This window comes from Eublepharis macularius, chromosome 1, assembly GCF_028583425.1.
Source record: "Eublepharis macularius isolate TG4126 chromosome 1, MPM_Emac_v1.0, whole genome shotgun sequence".
NCBI lineage: Eukaryota > Metazoa > Chordata > Lepidosauria > Squamata > Eublepharidae > Eublepharis > Eublepharis macularius.
Genome location: NC_072790.1, coordinates 142,708,300 through 142,731,558, shown reverse-complemented (window position 1 = coordinate 142,731,558; position 23,259 = coordinate 142,708,300). Strand labels below are relative to the sequence as shown.

The 23,259-nt window shown below is 44.2% G+C and overlaps 1 protein-coding gene across 1 annotated transcript in view; it reads right to left on the bottom strand.

Moving 5' to 3' along the window:
* Positions 1-21,569: 21,569 nt before the first annotated feature.
* KIF25 (kinesin family member 25) overlaps positions 21,570-23,259 on the bottom strand; it is a 92,376-nt gene continuing 90,686 nt past the window's right edge. Inside the window, exon 16 of the mRNA XM_055000633.1 lies at positions 21,570-21,871. The gene's annotated coding sequence lies outside the window, so the exon portion shown is untranslated. The remainder of the gene's footprint in view (positions 21,872-23,259) is intronic.

The window sequence follows — 23,259 nt, the reverse complement described above, 5'->3', positions numbered from 1 at the left end:
ATGGATGTAAATTCTCTAGAATATCTGTCATTGATGTTCTTTAGTAAGCTCTTCCGCTCCAAAAACACATAATGATCCCTGGCCCCAGATTCGGTTTCGTTTTCGCGGCCATGTCGGACGCTCCTCTCGGCAGGTCCGAGAAGAAGCGGCCGAGCAGCCTGACCGGGCGGCTGATCTGCAAAGGTTAGCCCCCAGGGCTCCCAGGGAGGGAGTCTGGGTCCGGGACGCGACGGGAAGAGCCCTCTGGCAGATCGAGGCAGGGGATAAATTGCCCGTTTGTCCCTATGGAGGCCGGCAGACGTGCGCGGCACCTTGTGTGCTGCCGGGCCATGGAAAACGGCAAAGAACAGGATTAGGCGGAAGCCTGTAAGTAAGCGAATCCCTTCTGTTACTACAAGCGCATGTGAAGGAGTGGTGGGATCTGAAGTTTAGAAGATTTGGATTCCCCCCCCCTCGCAGAGTCTCGGAAGATTGGCGGTCCCCCCCCCCCTAAAATGGCAGCAAAAAAGCAGAGTCCTGCTTTGGGCAAGTCAGTTTCGGCTGCCCTGCAGGGAAGAGGCGAGTCGCTTGAGGAACTGGTGAAAAGATCGGTTATCGAAGCCATAAAACCCTTTGTTGACAAGCTGAATGAAACAGATCAAAGGGTGGGCTTAATTGAGAGCGATGTGAAAGCCATCAAGGAAGTAGCGGGGGGGGGGCAGAGAAGTCTGCTCGGGAAAATGCGTCACTTATGAGAGCAACGAACAAGGAGCTAAAGTTGGTGGAAAACGAGCTGATTGGGCTGCAAGTGGAGCGAACACAGACCATTTTGCGTCTCCAGAATGTTAAAGAGGAGGAAAACAAGGATTTATGGGATCTTGCCTCGGAACTTTTAGCGACACCCGCGAAGGCAACTAAAGAAGAAGTAAAAAGCGCCATTTGGGGAGTCAGTCGGGCATCTTCAAAATATGCAATGAAGCGGCAGCTGCCTCGCGAGATTGTTATTGAGTTCTCATCCAGGAGGGTCCGGGACAATATCCTATATAACTCATATAATGCGGAGTTGGACTTTCTGGGAAATAAAGTCAAGATACTGAAAGACGTTCCATTTTTAGTCCGGAAGAGAAGGTTTAAGTATAAAAAGCTGGCAGCTCTTTTGAGGGAACGTGACATAAAGTACAAATGGCTACTTCCGGAAGGAATCGGGTTTAGTTATAAAGATCAAGCTTACAAGATTAATTCGGAAGATCAGCTAAGGGATTTTGTGGACAAAAATCCAGAATTTGGGCCAGACACCAAGCAAAAAGAAGAAGATTTGAAGCCTGAAGGGAGGGGGGAGGCAACGAGCGCTGTGGCTGTAGCTGCTCAGAGAGAACTGCGTCCGAGGCCCGGGGGGGGGGGGGGTGAGATTTAATTTGAACTGTAATTTGTATTTTGTAAGATCAACCATTCCATCATTACTTTATTAAGCTATTTTCTTTAATTATGGCAGTATGAAGGGAAAGCATTGAAGTGTAGTGTTTAGTGTTTGTGAGTTGCCTTCCCCATTTTTCCACCCCCCTTCCCCCTCTTTTTTTTTCTCTCCCTTCTTTCCCTCCCCTTGTAAAAAAAAAAAAAGATGATCCCTGGCCCCAGGGAGGCCCACCTAGCATTGACCAGAGCCAGGGCCTTTTCGGTCCTGGCTCCAACCTGGTGGAACGCTCTGTCTAATGAGACCAGGGCCCGGCCAGATTTGCTATCATTCCACCGGGCCTGTAAGACAGAGTTGTTCTGCCAGGCATTTGGTTGATGCTGGGTAGGACTCTGCTGGCCGAAATAGGGTAGAACGGGGTCCTCCCTATCAGAACATCCACCTCCAAAAAAGAAGTTTCCTCCTTCTTTTAACTATTTTTCACTGACAGTTGGAAATGGATTCATGAACTGTTTTGTGCTGCTTGTGTTGGTTTTTAAATATTTATACGGTATCTATTATGTTGTTAAACTGTGGTTGTAATTTTAACGTATACGAATGTGATCCACCCTGAGCCTGCCGGTGCAGGGAGAACAGAATATAAATTTAAACAAACAAACAAACAATAAAAGTCTCTTAATCTAAAGATGGTAAAAGAATGAATCCTCTCTAATCTGAGCTGAATTGCCCATGTTGGCTTGCATTGTCTCTTTAGGGCACAAGAGGGCATTGGTGTAGTACTATAGTGCAACCACTGTCCTGAGGAATAAGAGATATGAACTTCAATCTTGACAACTCTGTGCCTGTTTATTGGAATGACAAACTGCCACATCTGGAATTCTAAGGGATTTGTTCTGGAGTGTATTCTCTTATTGGCCACTCCAGACAGAGTAATATATTGGCATAGTATGTAGGCTAATTTAAGAACTAGATGTAGCTGCAACAGCACAAAGGTGTGTAAAGCAAAAAGTCTATGCCTCAGAAGTGAGCAGAGCCTGCTCAGCACCATCCTGTGTTAAACAACTTAAAGAGCAAAGAATCAACTGAATCTATAAACAGAATATAAAATAACTAACCATTTGTTGATTTGGTTTAATGTTTTGTTTTGTAACTCACAAAACAATGCTCTCAATGGGAGCAATGTCAGTTGATGCCAAGTTTGTTAAGACATATGTGCTTTAAAAATCTAAATACAATGCCTAATTTTTCAGAAGGTCTGTCATTATTCAGATTGCTATAACAAGTTGCATATAAGGCCACTGGTATTAGAAACTACTGGTATCCTCTGGTACTAGTTCCAGAGGATTCTGAGGCACATTAGCCATCACTATGCACGTGCACATAGTCCTTCTGTTGTGTTTCATACATGCAAAGAGAATTCCTTTACTAGCATAGCTGTAGTATGATAACAGCATGGGACTAAATCCAATGCTGGGAGCTGAATAAGTTCCTGAAAGAGAACCCTCCCCCTCCAAACTCTCTCACCTCCTCAAAAGCTGCTCCTAAGCACTGGGTAACCCTTAGGAACAGAGTGAGACACAGTGTGAGGGACTGCAGCAAGAACAACCTTTTCTAAGAGGAAAAGTCAAAGAACCTGGGACTTTTCAGTTTAGGAAAAAAGAGGATGAAGGTGGGGGCATGATAGGGATCTAGAAAATTTTGCATTAAGTGGAGAAAGTGAATAGAAATAACTGTTTCTTCCTCTCCCATAATGCTAGAACTCAAGGGTGCTCAGTGAAGGTGATGGGCAATAGATTCTGGACAGACAAAAGGAAATACATTTTTACGCAACAAGTAATTCAATTTTGGACTTTACTGCCAGAGGAGGTAGCAATGGCACTGATGCTTTAAAGGGAACTAGATAGATTTATAGAGATATCAAGGGTAACATGAGCCCAGGCCCAGGCCCAGTACAAATGAGCTGGAAGGATGACCAGACCTCTGTCCAAATCCCCTCTGACGCAGAACTTTTCCCCATAGCTGAAGGAAGGGGGACAGAGAGAAAGCCATGAAATATGTTCTTGAATACAGAAATGATGTTTATTAAGTTCACAACAAAGAAAAATTAAAAAGCACCTCATTCTATTCCACTAATACACATTCTGAGGCTTCCATACAAACCTAGGCCAGCGGATACAGTTCAAACTGGAGAATCCCAACAGGAAGAAAATGAGATTTTGCTCCTCCCTTGCTCTTTGCTGTTTTTATAGTCCTTTCTGTCTCAGGCCTCATGTGCTTTGCACCCTCCTCCTTTCTAGGAGTGTGGTGGAAATCAGCCAGATCCAAGCGACTAGCACCCCTGCTTTCTTGGAAAAATGGCTTTCTGTTTGGGAGTCTGCTGGAAACCTCCTTTCCCTCTTATCAGAAGGTTGTGGTTTGATTCTGGAGACTCTGAGGGGCCTGATGAAGTGGTATCTTCAGTATCTTACCCAAAGGTTGCCTTCATAGCAACCAAGATACCACACTAGAAGGCCTGAGGTAGGGGACACAGTTTCTACACAATGTCCCTTTGTGTTCCCTGCAAGCAGACATAAGTATCTTATTCTGTAGCTTGTGTTCACTGCAAATAGGGTTGCCAACTGGCAGGAGACTTACCTAGTGGGTAGGCATGCCAGCAACATAATGATTTCCTCTAATGAGTACACAGTGTCTTTGATGAGTACACAGCCTTTGAAACAAACTAGCAAAACATAAGAGACAGTGTTAAGTTTCAAATGGTGGCTGTTCAGAATGGTGCAGCTTTGCAGGGCAATGACGTCACAGATGCCTATTGCCAACAGAAACCACAGGGGATAGATACACATTATCATTATCATCATCATCAACAGCATTTGTACAGCGCTTTAAAATACCTTTGTGTACATTATAATGACTGTATAAGAAAGGTATTATCTCTGTGTTGAAGGAGAGAAAGGGGGACTGCATTTAAAAGATTACAGGTTGTTTAAGAACACCTGTTGAGTTCATGACTGAGGTAAAATTTGAGAAAACAAGAACGAACACCCTCAAGGAATATAAAATCAAAATACACAAGTACAAGAAGGTGTATAAAAATAGGGATATGTAATTTGGGACTGCCCCTACTGTATCTTCTTTCCTTTCCCTGCACCCCATAGGCTCTCCCACTTTTCCTGCTATCCTTCCCATCCACCTTTGTCTGCCGCCCTCTCTTCACCCCTCTCAGCAGATTCTCCCCTACGGTCCAGTTGCGTGGTGCTGGCTAAGCTGAGATTTAAGTATCCTCAGATCAGGGCTACTTGGCTATTAGTATATATTGTAAACTACAAAACAAAAACACCTCCTGAATCCACAATATAAAAAAAAAATGTGACAAGCATGATTGCAAACAATATTCAATATAACATTAATGTGCACAAATACACAGAAAAATAAATAGAAATACTGGAGAAATATAAAATATATCAAAAACAAGTTAACAGACATGTCAAGCAACAGATTGTCAGCCAAACTCTATTTTGAGTAGATCTTCATCAGACTGTTTCTGGGTATTCAATTTTAAAACAGCCCCCAATTCAAAACAAAGAGCCAAAAGACGTCTCTTACCACTGTTTTATGAGATGCATAGTAACATCAGCTGGGTATATCAAATATTATACTTGTGTACTTCTTTTTTGTGTTTGAACCAACTATATTGTAGTTCACCACTCTTAGCCACTATGCTGTAGTAGTTAGCTGGAGTAAGAACGGCTGCAATTTCAGTTAGTGGCGTGATTGTGAGTGTGTGGGACACAGTAGCTTTCAAAAGCAGCAATGCCCCCTGGGATATTGTCATCTTCACATACCAGAGAAAGATTAGTGACAGTTGCTTGGAGAAATAATCACACTCTACATGACCACAATGCCTGAAAGGGGCTGAACAACAAAATAGCATTCTGAGCCACAGAGAAAACTGAGTGCTGTTTGACAGCTTATTCTAAATCACAGCTCAAACACGCACTCATGTTGATATGCAGAATGTGCTTTGCTCTTGTTTCCAATTCTCTACACTTTTAACTTATGCCAAAAGTTAAGCAACCTTGATTTTACAGTCATCGTGACTTGACCAGACCAAAAGAAAATAAGTGGGCTCTACTTTGGCCACATTGTTTTCTAACCCCCATTCATTAACTGAAGTGTTTGCTGATCTTCCATTCTGTCTTGGCATAACCTACCTTACAGGATAAAATGTAGGTGGAGAGAACCATGTTTGCCATTCTGATATCCATGGCTGAAGGGTGGGATTCAAAATGTACTAAATAAATAGCCTAGACTCCAGTCCTGAGAAAGCTGGTCACATTTTTTTCTTCCTGAATAGGTTTGTTAACTTCAGGTTGGAAAATTCTGGGAGAGCCTGAGAAAGGCAGGGTTTGGGGAGGGGAGTAAGGATCACAGGTCCCCTGGTTGAGGGATCCTCTGCTCCCACTCACTGCCCCCCAGCACCACTCACCTGGCTGGCAGGGGGAAAACATGGGGGAACAGGCCTCCTGGGCACACTCCTGGGGAAGCATGACAATATCCTGGAGGGATATTATCGTGCAGGGCCCAGGAGTGATCCCACTGCAAAGTGCTCCCAGGCTCTGTGCGATGACATCACTTCCCAGACTGTGTGAACATTCCTGCATGCACAAGGCCAAAGAAAACAGAGTTGCACTTACCTGTAACTGCTGTTCATCTAGGTCTTTGTGCAGGCACACATTGGGACTGCGCTTTCACGGGCCAGCCACTCGGAACAGGATTTTTCTAGCTTTTAGGCTATTTGGGAGGGCAACCTCCTCTGTGGATCTCTCTGAGCTGTTTTTTTTCCTGTCGAAAATAGTCATGTGGTAGAGGAGGTTGCCCCCTCCTTCCCTCAGTTCTCTGGTGCTGCTGCAAATTCCCCTTATTAATCTATGGAGAGCTCACGGCAGGGTAGGAGGGAGAGAATGTGTGCCTGCACGAAGACCTAGATGAACAGCAGTTACAGCTAAGTGCAACTCTGTTTTCATCGACTGTCTTCAGTGCAGTCCCACATCGGGAGAAGAGCAAGCTACTCACCAAGTCAGTGGGGTGATGCTCTCATGCAAATAACGACTGTAGCACTGCTTGTCCCACTGCTGTTTCTTTTCAAGAGTTGGCATCAACTGCATAGTGTCATGGGCTGGGCTCGCCCAAGCTGGTAGTCCACAGTCTGAGCACTCATGCAAAAGCCAAGGGGGAGTGCAAGGTTCAAAAGCCAAGTCCAGTTCATAGTCAGAGCACAAGGTAAATCAAAAATTCAAAAGCCAGGTCAAGTCCAGTCCAAGGTCAGTTACCGATAGTGTCAGGTCTAGCCGCAGGCCCGAGCAAGATACATGGTACACAGAGTGGTTGCAGGTAGTGTAACACTTTGCTTCCACACCAGGCTGGCTTTTATAGCCAGGTGTGGTTTGCAGTCAGCTGCTAGAGCTCCATCCTGATGCTACTCATCATCACTCTCCAACAGCTGGCAGTGGCTCAGAAGGTGAGCACTGCGCTGTCTTTCCTGAAGCGCCAGCCTCTGCCTTTGTCTGCGGCGCTCTTTAGGCCTGGGCGAACCGGGGTGTGTGTGTGTGGAAGTCCCTGGCTGAGCTTCCCCTGTGGTGCTGGGGCTGGAAAATACCGATGGCTCTGTCTCAGCTGCTGGCTGTGAACTCTGATGAACCAGCAGCTGCTGATCACCAGCTTCTGCTGAGTCAGGGCTGGCTATATGGAGCTCTTCTTCTCCGAGATGTCCTCACTCTCACTGAGTCCAAACCAGGCCATGACAATAGTGCTTTACGAATGTCTCTTCTGATGACCATGTCACTGCTTTACAGATATCATCCAGTGGCACCCCTCTCAGGAACGCTGCTGAAGCTGCCTGTCCCTGTGTTGAGTGCACTTTCATATTGAATGGACATGGAACTCTGGCTACTTTATACCCCAACTTAATGGCTGACACCACCCATCGTTCTATGGTCTGTGATGATGCAGCTTTACCCTTGTTCAGGCCTGAATGACAAATAAAAAAAGTTTGGCCTTGTCTAAATGACTTTGTCCTATCCATCCTGTCCATGTAAAATAAAATTGCTCTTCTAACATCTAAGGTGTGAAGTGTGTGCTCCCTTTGTGAGGTAAGGTTGGAGAACAACACTGGGAGGGATGAACTTTGTGAAACATGAAATCTAGGGACCACCTTAGGTAGAAATTGGAGACTAGTGTGCATTAGAGATGGGCACGATCGGCATTACGATAGAAAAATACCCATGATAATAGCGTTCGCGTGATCGAGACCAGACGGATCGGTGCTGTCCACGGCGACCGATCCAGCGTTCGGAGGGGGGGGGATCGGTATCTGATCGGAGATCCAGTCACTCCGGCGCCAGTAATCTATTACCCTGACAACGGAGCCAGGAGAATGCCTGAGCTGAGTTTGCCCTCTTTCTGTCACCCTGGAAACCTGAATGGAAGCCCAGCTTGCCTTGATCAGCAGGACTTCCTTCCAACCACAGAGCAGCAACGCACTCACCAGTTGGAAGACAGCCAGGGGAGAGAGGGGAAAGGGGGTGTTCTGTAGCCACCACAGGCACTCCAAATGTGTTTTGCTTTTTAAAAAAACGGGGCTTTGTAGGAGGAATGGCTGTTTTTCTGTCTGTCACTCTCTGTTTTTAACCTGCTTTTAAAACACTGTATTTTGTGGGAAAACCTCATTCATGGCTCTGTGTGTGTGTGTTTAAAATATGCTTTTGGAAGACTGGCTGCTTGCTTTTAAAATCAGGTGGGGAGGAATGGAGGATTCTGTCCCTGCTTTTTTAAAAAAGCTGGCTGATACATGTTGACGGGGTGTCTCTCTCTCTCTATTTCGAGAGGCAGGGACGGGTTAAAAACTCCCCCCCCTGTTCTAAGTGTGTGTGTGTGTGTGTGTGTGTGTGAACGTCCCCTCCCTGAGAGGAGGTGGCTCGTCGCTGGGTTAAAAACTCCCCCTCCTGCTCTAAGTGTGTGTGTGTGTGTGTGTGTGTGTGAACGTCCCCTCCCTGAGAGGAGGTGGCTCGTCGCTGGGTTAAAAACTCCCCCCTGCTCTAAGTGTGTGTGTGAACGTCCCCTCCCTGAGGGGAGGCGGCTTGTCACTGGGTTAAAAACTTCCCCCCCTGCTCTAAGTGTGTGTGTGTGTGTGTGTGTGTGTGTGTGTGTGTGTGTGTGTGTGTGTGTGTGTGTGTGAACGTCCCCTCCCTGTGCCTGCTGGACCCGGTGGTCACCGCCACCACCCACCTTCCAACATAGCTGGGAACAGCGGGTCGCCTCTCCGCTTTGGCCTCCCCGATCCCCGATCCCCGGATCAGAAACGGGAGATGACCGGTGTGGATCGGTGATTTGGGGTTGTCGCCAGCGCCAATCCCCAATCAGCTTGATTGGTAATTTTTTTGGGATCTTGCCCACCTCTAGTGTGCATTACCACCCTGGGAAAATTTGTAGGAAGGGTGGATCTACCCTCAATGCCTGTAGCTCATTAACTCTTCTGGCAGATATTATTGCCAAAAGGAAGGCTACCTTAGCAGAGAGCAAAGCTAAGCTATATGTTGACAACACTTTGAAGGGTTTGAGCATTAAACTTGAGAGTAATAGTGATAGGGACCACTCGTCAAGATACTGGCAGCATCTGCCATACCCATACCGTGTGTGTGTGTGTGTGTGTGTGTGTGTGTGTGTGTGTGTGTGTTGGGGATGGAGGTTATGATGTTATGACTGTCTATTGCAGATGTGTTTCCTGGATATGAATTCTTTTCCTAGCCGCTGGGAAAAGTGCCCACTTAACCTTGAACCTTATGTCCTCTCTTGTACAGTTAGTTCCCAGCAGAGTTAGTCAGCGTCTAGAAAGGGGGGGCGGGGTTAGTCTGTAAATGATATAGGTGCTTGATATGTAGGCATGCCTCATTCCTGACAATGAACCCAGTAAGATAATGAACTAGCAACTTTTCAATAAAGCTCTTACTAACAAATAGTGGAGTCTTTTGAAGGTTACTTGGCAGATCCTTACAGTTTGTCAGGAATCCTTTTTTTTTTCAACCTCTGAGTACCTGAACCCCAGTACCTGTTGAATCCTGCTACCTGAGCTATGGCTGAAGAGGAGTGGATACTGGGGATGGGAAGCCACTAGAGGAATAACTTGGACCTCAAGTCCCCTCAGACAAGCATGGGCCCAACACGGTTGCATTGGTTGGAACTGGAGCATGACCCTGCACCAGCTTCCTCCAACGGAGGACAGATTACTGAGCCTGGATGGTAGGTACCCCACAGGTATGGACCCCTCGAGTGGCCTCGGCCAGGAGGGAGATGGACTTGGAGGAGCACCGGAAGAGCTGATTTTTCAGGCCAAGTGTGATCAGGGGGGGAAATGTGCCCCAACGTGGAAGAGGATAACAAAAACCTGGAGGAGAGGGAAGCGTCAGGAGCAACGACTGCAGGCGACGTGCAGCAACTCCAGGCTGAGATGGGGGAGCAGAGATGTGACATGCACACGTTCATGAGGAATATCGAGGATATGTTGCAGGTGGCATTATAGCCAGAGCAGCCACGGGACCTAACCGATCAGCAACTGGTCATCCCTCCCCCTAATGGGGGGGGGAGCACCTCTAGACGGACTAGGATTTTTCACACAGCTGGTAAATCTGCCGGACGGGCAGGTGTCATTGGGGCTGCCTGCGCAAACTGCTTGCCCAGGTCCGGTGCCTCTACCCCAGCAGCTGTAGGTAAAGAGGAAATTAGAAGCCTACTTTGAAAGAGAACCCAAGGAGATAGGGTGCTTCCTGCTGCATGCAGCAGAGTTCCTGAGAGAGTGGGGAGATACTTTCCCCGATTAAGCCAGCTAAGCTGTCTTAGGTCCCGGTTGGGGGGAGAAGCAGTGAAGTGATATGTAACTCTTTACTCCATACAAGCTCCGGAACTTGGAAGTGTGAGAGTGTTTATGTGTGCCTTGAGAGCCTAACTCGTGGTTGGACAAAGTGAAAGCAGAAACCAAAAAGGAGGGGGAGCAGACTTTGCGAGAACTGTTAGTGAAAAGACAAAAGGGTGCTGGTATTATCAAGGATGTTTGTATATTCCTGAAACACTATGGGGAGAAGTGCTAAAAAAATGTCATGACGACAAATTAGCTGGGGTTCGTCAAAACCTTACACCTAGTTCAACAGCAATTTTGGTAGGAATGAGAAGAGACATTTCTCAGTATGTTTCCACCTGTCAAGTGTGTGTGATGAGGAAAAAGTGGGGGGGGGGCACCCAGGATTGCTGCATCTTTTAGAGACTCCCTCCAGACCCTGGACTACCATTTCGATGGATTTCATCACAGATCTTCCCCTAGCAAAGGGAAGACTGATTCTAGAGGTAGTGGATTTGTTCTCTAAGCAGGCTCATTTCATTCCCTGCTCTAAAATACCTACAGCAAAGAAACTAGCCAGCCTGTTCATGCAGCATATTGTACGTTTGCATTCTTTCCCAACCAAGATAATATCAGACAGGGATAGCCAGTCTGTTGCTGGAACTCCTAAAGGTAACTGGGATATAACAAGGACTGAGTTCCTCCCATCATCCCAAGTCAGATGGAAAAAGCGAACGTACAAATCAGATATTGGAACAATTTCTGAGATGCTGTATCAACAAGATAATTGGATGGACTTTCTTCCCTATGCAGAATACAGTTATGTTGAGGCTACCCCCTTTAAAGTAACACAAGGATTTGAAGGGAAACCCATCACTGTTGGAACCTGACTCAGCTGGGAGAGGTGAACTACAGCAATGGTGGACTGACATTTTAAATCAATGGGATATTATAAAGCGAAATCTGGAGCAAGCTGAAGTGGATTATAAATGACAGGCAGACAAAAAGAGATCTCCCCCTTCAGCGCTGAAAGTGATAGTGTATATATGTCCACAAAGAATCTCAAGGGGGCCTAACCAAGTAAAAAGTTAGGGTGGAAATATCTAGGGCCCTTCAAGGTGGTCTGTCTCATTAATGATGTAACCGTGGAGTTGGAACTACCTAAGAACCTGAGACAGGGACACCTGATATTCCATTTCTGCCTTCTAAAAAAAGACAGAGGACTGGATAAATGGCACTCTGAACCAGCAGCTCCACCTCCTATCATGGTGGAAGGACAGCCCCACCATGAGATCGAACTGATTTTGGACTCTAAACTAAAGCGAGGAATCTTGTATTACCTTGGCCAATGGAAGTATTTCCCCAAAAGCCAAGCCAAATGGGTTAGATCAACGGACACCCAAGCTCCCAGACTAATAAAGAATTTTCACAAGAAATATCTGGAAAAACCGGGAGGTGCCCAAGTTCGGGGAGGGGGGGGGCAGAATGTCAAGATGTTGGTAGCATCTGCTATACCCATACCTGGGCAGAGGTTGGGGCTGGAGGTTATGATGTTATGACTGTCTGTTGCAGCTGTGTTTCCCAGGATGTGAATTCTTTTCCTAGCTGCTGGGAAAAGAGCCCACTTAACCTTGAATCTTATGTTGTCTCCTGTACAGTTAGTTCCCAGCAGAGTTAATCAGCCTCTAGAAAGGCAGGGGGAATGTTAGTCTGTAAATGATATAGGTGCTTGAGGGGCCACTTGAGCCCTCAGTGGGTAAAGGTTGTACAACCCCTTTAGCAATAGACAAGAAATGGGAGAAAATTGTTTTCCCATCTATGTTAGCATAGAAAGTAAATATAGCTGACATATGAACCTTAATGGAAGATAATGCCAGACCCGACCTTTGCAATGACACTAGATAATCTAAAATGTCTGATAAGGGATAAGAGTCAGAGGATAGAACTTTATCACCCACCCAGAATACAAATCTGTTCCAGTTGAGGGTCTGAAAACTGCGTGGTCAATGTTCTAGGAACCATGCAGTTAAGTGTAATCTGCCCAGGTCGTGGTGCACTGTGTGTTCAAAGTAAATCTGGTACCACTAGGAGATGCATGTAGTTCCCCTTGGCCATACTTTTGAGAGTGTGGAACCAGGGCTGTTGTGGTCAAAACGGGGCTATCAATATGCATGTAGTCTGATCTGTTTGCATCTTGCAAATTGTCCTCTGCACTTATGTGACTGGGGAGAAAGCACAGAACCACCTCCCTCTCCAACTCATTTGGAATGCAACTGCTAGTGCGTTCCTGCCGGTGCCTCCTCTGGAGCAGAATTTGTGTGTGTGTGTGTGGGGGGGGGCTTTGTATTCTCTTCTGTGGCAAAGAGATCTATGTCCGGTGACTCCCATCTCCTGAAAATTTCTTGTGTATACCTGTCACTTAGGACCCATTCACGGTGGGATCTCCCTAACCTGCTGAGGTAATCTGCTTTGCTGTTTTGGGATCCAGTGATATGCAGGGCAAACAGGGTAATATCCCAGGAAATAGCCCAATCCCATAAACGGATGGCTTCTAAGCAAAGCTTTGTTGACGCCATGCCACCTTGCTTGTTTATGTAACAGACTGCTGTTATATTGTCTGAACCTTTTCCCCAGACAGCATATCTGCTAGTGAGTTAAGGGCATAATACACTGCTCTCAATTCCAGAAAGTTAACATGACCTTCCTTCTCACTATCTGACCAAAGTCCGTTAACAGACACCTCTTCACAGTGCCCCCCCCCATCCTTCTAGGGATGCATCTGTGGTCAGAGTGATATCATGGGTGGGCAACCCAAAGTGAATTCCCTCAAACAAGTTGTTAATATCTGTCCACCAATGTAAGGAGCATAAAACTCTCCTGGGAATTAAAAATCTAGTCCAGGGTGACTGTTCTTGAGGGTGGAATCTTTTGATGAACCATAACTGCAATGGCCTCATCCATAAGCGTGCAAATTGGACCACCGCTGTTGTAGATGCCATAACAAATGACTTTCCCTACCACTAAACAGTTCAATGCGCTCTAGATTGAAATATGGTAGGTTATGTTCAATGCTTTGTTTTACCTATATTAAGCCACCTGAAAGGTAACTGGGGGCAGATAAACAAGAAAAAAAATGTAATAAACTAATGTGTACTACAGAATGTTTATATAATGTAGCAGCTGTCTAGACAACTCCCCTCATCCTCTCTTCAGCTAATGTTTCCATGATCTTATTTTCCAAAGCTAATTTATTTAAAAGATCATTAGAACTGCTTCCTCCCCCAAGAATTTTTCTTGTAGCTATGCTGTTATGGTGGAGGACCCTGGGATTAGATGTGTATGCTCTTTCACAACTGTACTTCCAGATTCAGATTCCCAAGGTTAGAGACCTTTGGTCTGTGTCTGGACAGACACAAATCTGGGGAGTACCTCAGAAAAGGATTCATGGTAGCAGACAGTGAGGCAGACAGTACATGAGTTTTAATCTTTATTGAACATATAAAAACAACAGGAAGAAAAAGCAGATAAATGAAGAGGGATGTGAAGGAATGCAAAATACTAAATGTGGGGAAATACTAAGCTATGAGTAACTAGATGACATATAAAAGAACATAAATGTATGGGGAATAAGCATTAGCAGTAAGACCCCTTCCTCATGCTAAGAGGGCAGTTTATGGATGGAATATCATAAGTCCAAGTCAGTGTCTGGCCCAGAGCTGATGCCAATTGGGCAGGAGCTTGGAAAAATATTAGTACATGAGTCAGAGGTGGTTAACTGACTGATGGCCCCTCTCCACCTCGGAGAAACACAGAGATAACAAGGTTTCCTTAGAAAACCCTTGTCTAATCCCATCAATGCTTCCCCCTCACCCACCTATTCTAATCAAAGCTTTTCAACAAGCCTGGTAGCTTCCCCATCTGGTATTTACCAGATCTTCAAGTAAAATTTTCACCTGTAGTTCACCCTAGATAGACATATCAAGCCTGTCCCAAATTACAGTTTTACCTCCGGGATGTCTGCTTTGCCCCAGGTGTTTTTACCCTATAATTGGGCTCCCCGGCCATATGCTCTGTGTGTGTGTTCTGGCTCTGTATACCCACCCCCTTCTCTTGCTGTGAAACACTAGTTGTTTTCGCTGTTGCGTCTGCAGACCCTTCCTATCTTCAAGACTGGTAATTATTGTCCTCCCTGAAACTGCTTTTTCCCACTTACTCGGTTTTTCCTAATTAGCCTTGTATGCGTGCTGTGTGTGATTTTATGTACATTTGCTTTTATTTTCTCTTTAATAAAAAACCTTTTCGGTTGAGTATATGCCTGATTTATTTGAGAGTTCTCTAAGGGAATATAGATACATATATAGATAGATAGATGGAGAATCCCAGTTACCCCCGTCACCTGCCTCAATGCTAATTCCCCCAACTAATTAAGAAAATCAGATGATCTCTAGTAGACATGGGCACAAATCAAAACACGAAGCGACTTTAGTCACAAAACGGGCTGTTTCGTGTGTTGTGAAATCACGTTTTGTGGGGCTATGGTTATCATGAAATTCATGACTTTTTGGCCTGTTTCATTCGCTTCATGAATTATTCATAATTTGAAAAAAGCTAGTGCCAATCCATTGAGTCTCTAAGCAACAATGGCCAGACCTTTTGATGCCATTGGAAACTCCAATCATAGCCACCTTACCCTTGATTGGCAGCTCTCCTAGCCATCTGGAGAGCTTCCATTCTGCCCTATACATCCAGGAGCAGGAGGTTAATCCCCTAGGCAACCAAGGAGGTGGGCCTTCTGTAGCCATGGGCACACCAATCTCACCCCTCAAAACCGTGTTAGGCAGGTCTGTCAGCCAACCACAGACCTCCTGTTCTGCTCTATGTCTGCGTTTTTGTCTGCTCCCTGCCTCGTGCTTTTCAGTCCCAGTAGACAGAGGGAGAAGAGGACCTGTTGCTGGGACTGGAGTGATAGAGTGGATTGGAATTGTGCTTTTGGCTGCTGCTGCTTTGAAAGAGGCTGAAAGAAACCTCTTATTTTCAGCTCCTGGCATTGCTGTGGGAAGGTCTTTGGGTGAGGGTGCCTTTTTTCCTCCACCCCACCCCGCTCCAGTCTCAGGCTTTAGCCTGGTTCTGGGGCCTAGGCCTCCCTTTTTAAATTTGCTTGTCCTTGTTTCTTCTCAATTCTTTATCTGCTCTTTTGTGGGCTCACACTCTTGCTGTTTCCTATGGTTTTGGTTTAGGGCCTCTCCCCCCAAGCACAGTCTCAGGGCCACTGCCTGCTGGCTCTGGGGCTCAGCTTCGTGTAGGTTCCTCTGAGGGCCTCACTCTTTTCTGTTTGCTTTCTCTCTCTTATTGTGCACTTGAAGCTCACTCTTGTTTTGTGCTCCCACTGTGTGCATCTCATTTTTATTCTGAGCACCTTTCCGTGTCTGCGGTGTTTAGGGGCTCTCCCCCCAAGCCCAGTCTCAGGGCCACTGCCTGGCTCTGGGGCCCAGCTTTGAGTAGGTTCCTCCTCAGAAGGCCTGACTCTTCTGTTTGCCTCCTCTCTATTTCTGTGCACTTGTTTGGTGCAGCTCACTCTCGCTTTGTGCACCCACTGTGTACATCTTAGGGCCCAAGGGGGTACAGTGGGCCACCTTCGAGCCTGTGGCATGGGGGGACAGAAAGGAGACGGTCGGGAGCTACCTTCCGGGCAGGTGAGGAGGGGGCAGCCATCGATAAAACCCAAATGCCGGATGTCGTAGGCGCCCCTTAGGGCACATTTCAGGATGAATGGCAAGGTTTTGGAGAAACATCCAGCTCCTCCAGTCCACATCTCAAACTCTTGGAACTGTCCCTGCCTGCAGTTGAGTTCACCCATCACTCCGTCTTCCCAGCCCAGCTCCACACCATGGCTGGTAATCCTTTGTCCTTGTCCTGAGTCTGACCCAGCAACTCCTGGTCCCCATTTCAGTCCAGCACCCTGGCAGCACTTGCCTCCCAGTCAACATATTGCAATCTTGGCCAAACTGGAAGGTGGGTGGAGAACCTGCTGAAGTCTCCCTGCGAGTTTGGCATCTCTTTGGGTGAAGGGGACCATTGAAATGCCCCTGGTTTTGACAAATTACGAAACTAATGAATCATTTCATGAAATGGGTCAATTTCATGAAAATTCTTGGTTTACAATTCATGAAACATGACAAAACACGAACCTCTCCTTTTGGTATTTTTCCGTTTTGTGCCCATATCTAATTTCTAATGGAAACTATTCCAGTCATGCTAGATGTTCCTCCTTCAGGCTAGTCCAACATCAGAATTTAGTGTTTGTTAGGAGTCTACAATGTCCCACCCACCAGGGGGAAGGGGTATAGGTCAAAGGTTATATTTTCTTTCTGAGCAGAACTTGGTGCAGGGGGTGGTAGATTAAAGAAAAAAAGTAGAAAGTTTGATATACTGCTTTGTAATCAATATTACAAGACAGATTCCTGAGTGATCTTGGAAAGTTCGTTGCTCATAGCCTGGATTTTGATGAGTTCTCAGGAAGCCACAGAATAGAGACATCAATAGGGTGCATCCGAGTTCTCATGGAGAATTGGGCTGTCTCCTCATGCAGTGGCAACTTAATTGTATGCAATCTGATCTTAATTCCTCCATTTCAGTATGATAAATTGAATCTTTCATGCTGCTTCAGGCATTGCAGAAACTGAAAAGTCACGGATGTGGGGAGGGAACTTCAAAGTATGTTTTCTGACCTAGGTAATAATCTAGCTAGGTACCTTTTCTGTGGGTTGTATGGTGCATTTAGTTAAAATAACTGGGATGTACAGCTGATTGCCCTTTTCTCTGGCACAAGAAAAGCCAATACAAGACTTCTTACACCAGAAGTTTCTGCCATTTGTCTGAGTGAAGTGATAGGCTACAGCCCAACACCTTGAATGGTAGTGATTTTCAATTGCCTTGATTTATACCAGTATTTCTACCGGACTGTCAAGTTTTTTTCTGAAAGAAGATGCATCCATCCACACACATGCATGTCATCAGGAATTGTTTCAACATAAACTTCTCTTGCTAGATATCCACACTCTGGCTCATTTTGGTCAGAATTGTGCGCTTTGATCAAGGAAGGCAGTGGGAGGAGGAATAATGCAGCTACTAGCTTGTCCCTTTGTTTGGGCAGGCGTTTGAACAAGATGGCTTTCCAGTTCTACTGACCTGATCCAGAAATGTGTGACTGGCTCCTCTACCCACAAGGGCTGATTCATACACTTCTGTAGCTTGAGCACCTTGTAGCCACATCCCATTGCATGTGCAGAGTAAGGAAACTTGCACATGTGGGGGACTGTATATGCACACTGAAATGCACCATTCTAGATCTGGGTTATAGTTTTATAAATATTGTGACATTTTAATTTACAAATAAATAGAGCTTCTATAAGTATAGATGGACACATGCTTGTGTTTCTGCCACATTGAAGCCACCTCATCTTAACAGGGTCCTTGCTATTGCAGTTCAAGCAGGTATCTTGTATGCATATACCTTCTATAGTACAGGAGGGCTTACCCCAGCAGAAGCGTACTGGGTTCAAGAAACAGATGTTCCAACAGATGCACAAAGAGAAATTGTTGACTTGATTTTTTCCTTTTTACATTATTTTTTAGGTAGAGATAGCCATGTTGGTCTCCAGCAGCACCTTAGAGATCAGCAAGATTTTCCGTGTGTAAGCTTTCAAGATTCAAAGCTCCCTTCTTAAAACACTTCAGAGCTCCAACTTTGGAATGTTTCCACTCTACTTGTTGGTCTCTAAATCCTGCTGTTCTATTTTTTATTGCTGCAAAGCCACACCAAGCTTTTAAAAGAAGTCTGAAATAGCTAATAAATGATTTAAAGATGTTTAAAATACTCTATTGAAAAATGCACATTTTAAAGTTTTAAAATATCCTTATCTTAAAAAAAAACCCCTCTTGATATTTATCCATCTTGGGAATACTTTTTATTCTTCATCAAAAACAGTTCCACAAATTTCAGTTGAAAGTCTCCTCTCCTTAAGGTCTCAATCTTCTGACTTCTTCTAAGAGGAAATGTCTGCAGCCTTCAATCCTTACAATTTTTCTGCTGTGATTTTGGTCTGACTTAAGTATTTGTCCTCCCTTGAGACAGACGACTCTCTTTCTGGCATCAGTTATTAATCCTCATTAGAGAACACAGAGGCAAAAAGCATGCCTTTAAGTTGTTTAATGCTGTCTGCTTCCTGTGCCAATAACTTTCTCTTATAGCTTCTAAGAGTCTAGCACCCTGCTGTTGACCTCTGGAAGTTTCTCCAAATGACAGTGCTTTATAGTATTGCTGGTGATGTAACCCTTTATCTGCTGGTACTTGCGCATAATGATATCTGCCTTTGCTTCAGTCTCATTGCTTGGCTGGTTACTCATGTTATGATTTTTAGAATTAATTCCAGATTCAGAAAAAAGAGGTCAGATTTTCAGCAATGATCTTCAGGGCAGAAACTGTTACAAACATCAAGCTTTATATGTCATAGAAACGGACAATCCAGCAAAAGCTAGCAAGCCCATTGAAATAAATGGAATGAAACATGCAATAAAAAGCATAATAGTCCAAGTTTAATTATGTTTACTCTGAAGATTACTCAAATGTGAGTCTTAGCGTTGTTAAGAATGCCTCACAGGGTAAACATGTGGTCTTGTGTGCTCCCCCATTATGTCTACCTCTACAATCCACTACCAGCCTTTTATTTAGAAAGCATAGAGAATAACGCCTTCTAAAACTAAGTTGTCCCAGTACAGGGAATCACATAACTGACCCCTCAGGATAACCTGCCAGATTCCAAAGCCTACTCATCAGCCTGGGTTTCATCTGCTCAAATGCCAGAGTTTTCTGAGGCATCTTGTTCAAGCTCCTTCCGCTAGCATGGTGGCTCTGTTTCCACCCTCACAACTTGGTCTGAGTCACTTTTAAAGTAGGCAGGGCATGGGGCAATCCCTGCTCCATCTCTACCAGTGCCACATCACTTCCAGATGAGCTCTGGAAAATCTCGTTTTTGTAATTAAGCACTGTAAACATGCCCTGGATCTTAGAATCTGGTGAGAGAGAAAAAACTGGGATAAAGTTAGTAATTTAGCCACAATTTACTCACCAGGCAATGCTAATCTAGTTTGCACAGGGTCTCATTTAGCGAGCACTTTGAAAACTTGTCACTCCCACAGTACATCATAGGAGGACTTGTGGCATATCCTTTGGAAATGGGCTTGTAAAATAACAAGTCTCCACTAGAGAAATCAGAAACTAGTGATATTCTGAGAGGTTACCTCATCTCTTTGAACAATTAAGCTGAACAGAATTTTTGATGAGTAGATAAATATTGGATGGATTCCCTGTTTCCTTATGCAAAAGGCAACGTTCTGAGTTCCTCTGTAATTCTCGTGCCAAATCTTCCATTATATATGCACAAATATTTCCCATTCTGTATATGAAAGGCCCCCATTTTCCAACTGAGCTATATCAGCACAATTTTTCTTTCACTGGCTTTTATGTTTGTTAGTCCACTCCTTATAACATGGCTAGAAAACACCACATACATTTTACTTAGGCAGGCAAAAAGTTGATGCATGATGACTAATTCTATCTCAGATTTAAAAACTAGAGGGACTTATCTTTAGAAGTCCAGTGGCACATGTCTCATGAAAGCTCATACTGGAATAAATGTTGTTAGTCTTTGAGGTGCCACTGGACTTGTTTTGCTACAATAGACTAACATGGCTGCCCCGCTGGTCTTATCTTTAGAGTTATGTTTACATCTTGACAAGTTAGAGGTTCAGTGTCTAATGGCTAGCAGTTTTTTGTTATAAAAACCTGCGAAAAGATTAAAAGTGTTAAAAATCCACACACTTGTCATGATCTGAAAATGAATACAAATGAAATTTTAGTGCACCCTCTAAACTACGTGTAGCTAGAGCATGTTCTTTTGTCCTGGGAGATGTAGTATTCCTATGTGTTCCTCTGATAACTCATGTGTTTGGACATGTACAGTAAAGGACTTTGGAGAAGATAATGTACAGACAATATCGTGCCTCTGCCTTCTAGGATTGCCATTGCTTATCGGACCCAAATCTTATGACGTAAACAGCAGCCTGACGTGAAGAATTAAGTAAATTCAGCTTTTCCTGGCTTGTAGATAAGCAGAAAATTTCACCTGTTTAATTTATGTGCATTAATAGCACAGGTGTAATGCTAGTAGAAAAGTAAGATCTATACTAGCACCTTCTGATGTAACTTTTAGCCTCCTTTCATTCACCACCACCCCCAATCCCTGTATGTGTCTTTGGATGCTTTGGGAATCAGGCACTGCTTGTACTGACGTTGCTTTATGCCATGGACTTCGGCCAGGGTAGCTCTTTCTTCATACTCTGATTAACAACAGAATCTGATGTGGTTATAGCAGCTGGCTCCAATCTCCCTCAAAGACTTTGCACTACAAATAATCTGTAGTACATAAAACAGCTCTTTCTAATTTAGTTCAAAGCAAACCACTTCCACAGAGCAGGCTAAACTACTGCTGAAAAACAGTGTTGTTAGTGGCCCTAGAAGAGAGGGCTCTATAATCATTAGGCACCAATTGCTCTATATCCTAGGTCTTGGTCTTGAATGAATGTCAAGAAGTAGAGATCCCTGCAAAAGGTGTTGCCACAAGACTCTCGTGAAAACTTACAGTGGATGCATGGGGGTCACTTTCTAGGCTTTCCAAAAGTAAAAGGCTCTAGTTCTCATTGTTGTGGAGAAAACAGATAATTAAATATAATTACTGCTGAAAGGTTCCCAGAATTCAAGAAAAGAATCCAAAATACTGCAAAATATCATGATTTATAAAACCACTTGTGGGATTTTATTCCTACACTTATTGTGTTAATGGATGGTAAAATCTTTGGTCATTCAATATAAATTTATTTTTTTTGAAAGTTTTTTAATTATTTTTTAATATCTAACATAAAAAACTACAAAAGACTACAAAAGTATAAAGGGGAGGGGAAAAAAGGGAAGGGAGGACTGGGAAAAGGGAAAATCAGCATACAAACAACAAACACTACACTACATGTCTTGTATTCCCTTCATGCTGCAATTTTTCTTAAAAGTTAACTTTCTAATATGCTATCAGATTGGTAGGTCCTATACAATATAGATTATATTCAGGATCAGGACTTCTCCCCCCCCCCTTGCGTCTCGGTCTCAATTCTCTCTGCGCAGCTGGAGCAGCTGCGCCCGCTCTTCCCCCCCCCCCACTTTCCCCTTCAGACTTCGAACTTTCTTCCTGCTGAAACTCCTGATGGTTGAACAAAAAGTCTGTCAGCTGCGCGTCCGATGTGATCTTGTAAGTTTGATCCTTATATCTGAACCAGACGCCTTCTGGAAACAGCCATTTATATTTTATATCACATTTCCTCAAGAAAGCCGCAAGTCCTTTATACTTGAATCTTCTTTTACGAGCCAAAAATGGAACATCCTTCAGTATTTTAACCTTATTGCCCAAATCAATATAAATTTATTTTGAGTGAATATAAGAAGTCTTAATGCTAGCTCAAACCAAGGTCCAGCCAGTTCTAATTTTCTGTAAAAAATAAAATAAAAAAAAATTGCCACACTGCATGTCGTATACCTGTTCATTTAGATCCACCAAACCACAGGGCTAGAGTGTCATAAATTTGCAAATAAACTCAGTTCCAGCAATCTTGCATTGTACTTTTCCTTTGAAGTTTCTCTGCTTGTGAAAGCAATAGATTCACCAAGGATGAATTGGGACACAGGATTTTTCTCGCATTACAGATTTTTTTTAAAAAAATTAATTTTATTTGAAAGGAAAAATACAGATGTCAATTTTCTGCACTATGCAGAAAGTTTTAAAAGTTGAAGCAGCTTTTTTTTTGGAAGGTTTACTAGACAAAAAGGGGGGTTACTAATTACTATCACAGGTTAATAGCATTGCACATTAGGGTGAGCTTAACTGTCTGTTCAATCACTGCAATTTTCCCATAGTGCAGAGAAACTCTGGCCTGTTTGCAGGTAGTTTCAGGGCAAGATTTTTTGGAGTGCATGCTTGGCTGCTTTGGTTCTGTGCTTTATTTCTGCTGCCTGCTGCAAGGTTGGTTCTGCCAGAATTCTCTGGTTTGGCATTGTTGGGCTTTGTTGTTGTTTTTTTACATTGGGAGGCTTTTCATAAGTGGTTCCTCTTGTATATTTGGCTAAGGCTTCTTGCCCTGGAGAAAGCATTGGATTCCTCCCTAGAAGAAAGCATTGGATTCCCCCCCTCCAGGAAACACTGGACAGTAGCTGGGGGGCACCTTATTCAAGGGCTTATAGAATTGGACTCCTTGATCCAATCTTCATGAAGTTTGGGATCAGGCAGCCCTCACTCCAGTGCAATTCTGAGGTCATTTTGTTTAAAAGCAGCCACTTCAGACCCCTGGAAACATTCCCTCATAGGGCATTATGCACCTGGTTCCTTTCAGAATCCTTATGTCCAAAAAACCTGGATCCAAATACCAGACCAGTGTGGGAGGACCTAAATATAGGGGAACACTGATATTTATAGCCTTCCCAATATCCAAATTAAAACCCATTTTTTTTTAGTGCACTCCCTTAATGACAACTGCTATGTTAAATGCTTAGGCTCCTGAAACAGACCATGTTTTGCCCACTGAAGATATGCAAGAACAGCAAAGATAGTCCAAAATCTCCTCACAGAGAGAAATGAAACTTCCTTTTAACTTCTGGTTCCATTCCACTGTCAAAGCAGCTGGCACAGGTTCCAATTTCCAAGGACTTTTTGTTACATTAGTGACTTTAAACAAAGAACAGAAGAAAAAAGGAGAATCAGTGTAAGATGGGCAAGAACTTTAACGTCTTTTACACCATGAGCCATTTGGCAGTAGCTGACCAGGAAAAAGATGTAAACTGAGGAGAAAGGACAGCAAGTGTATATAAAACTAGCTACATCTG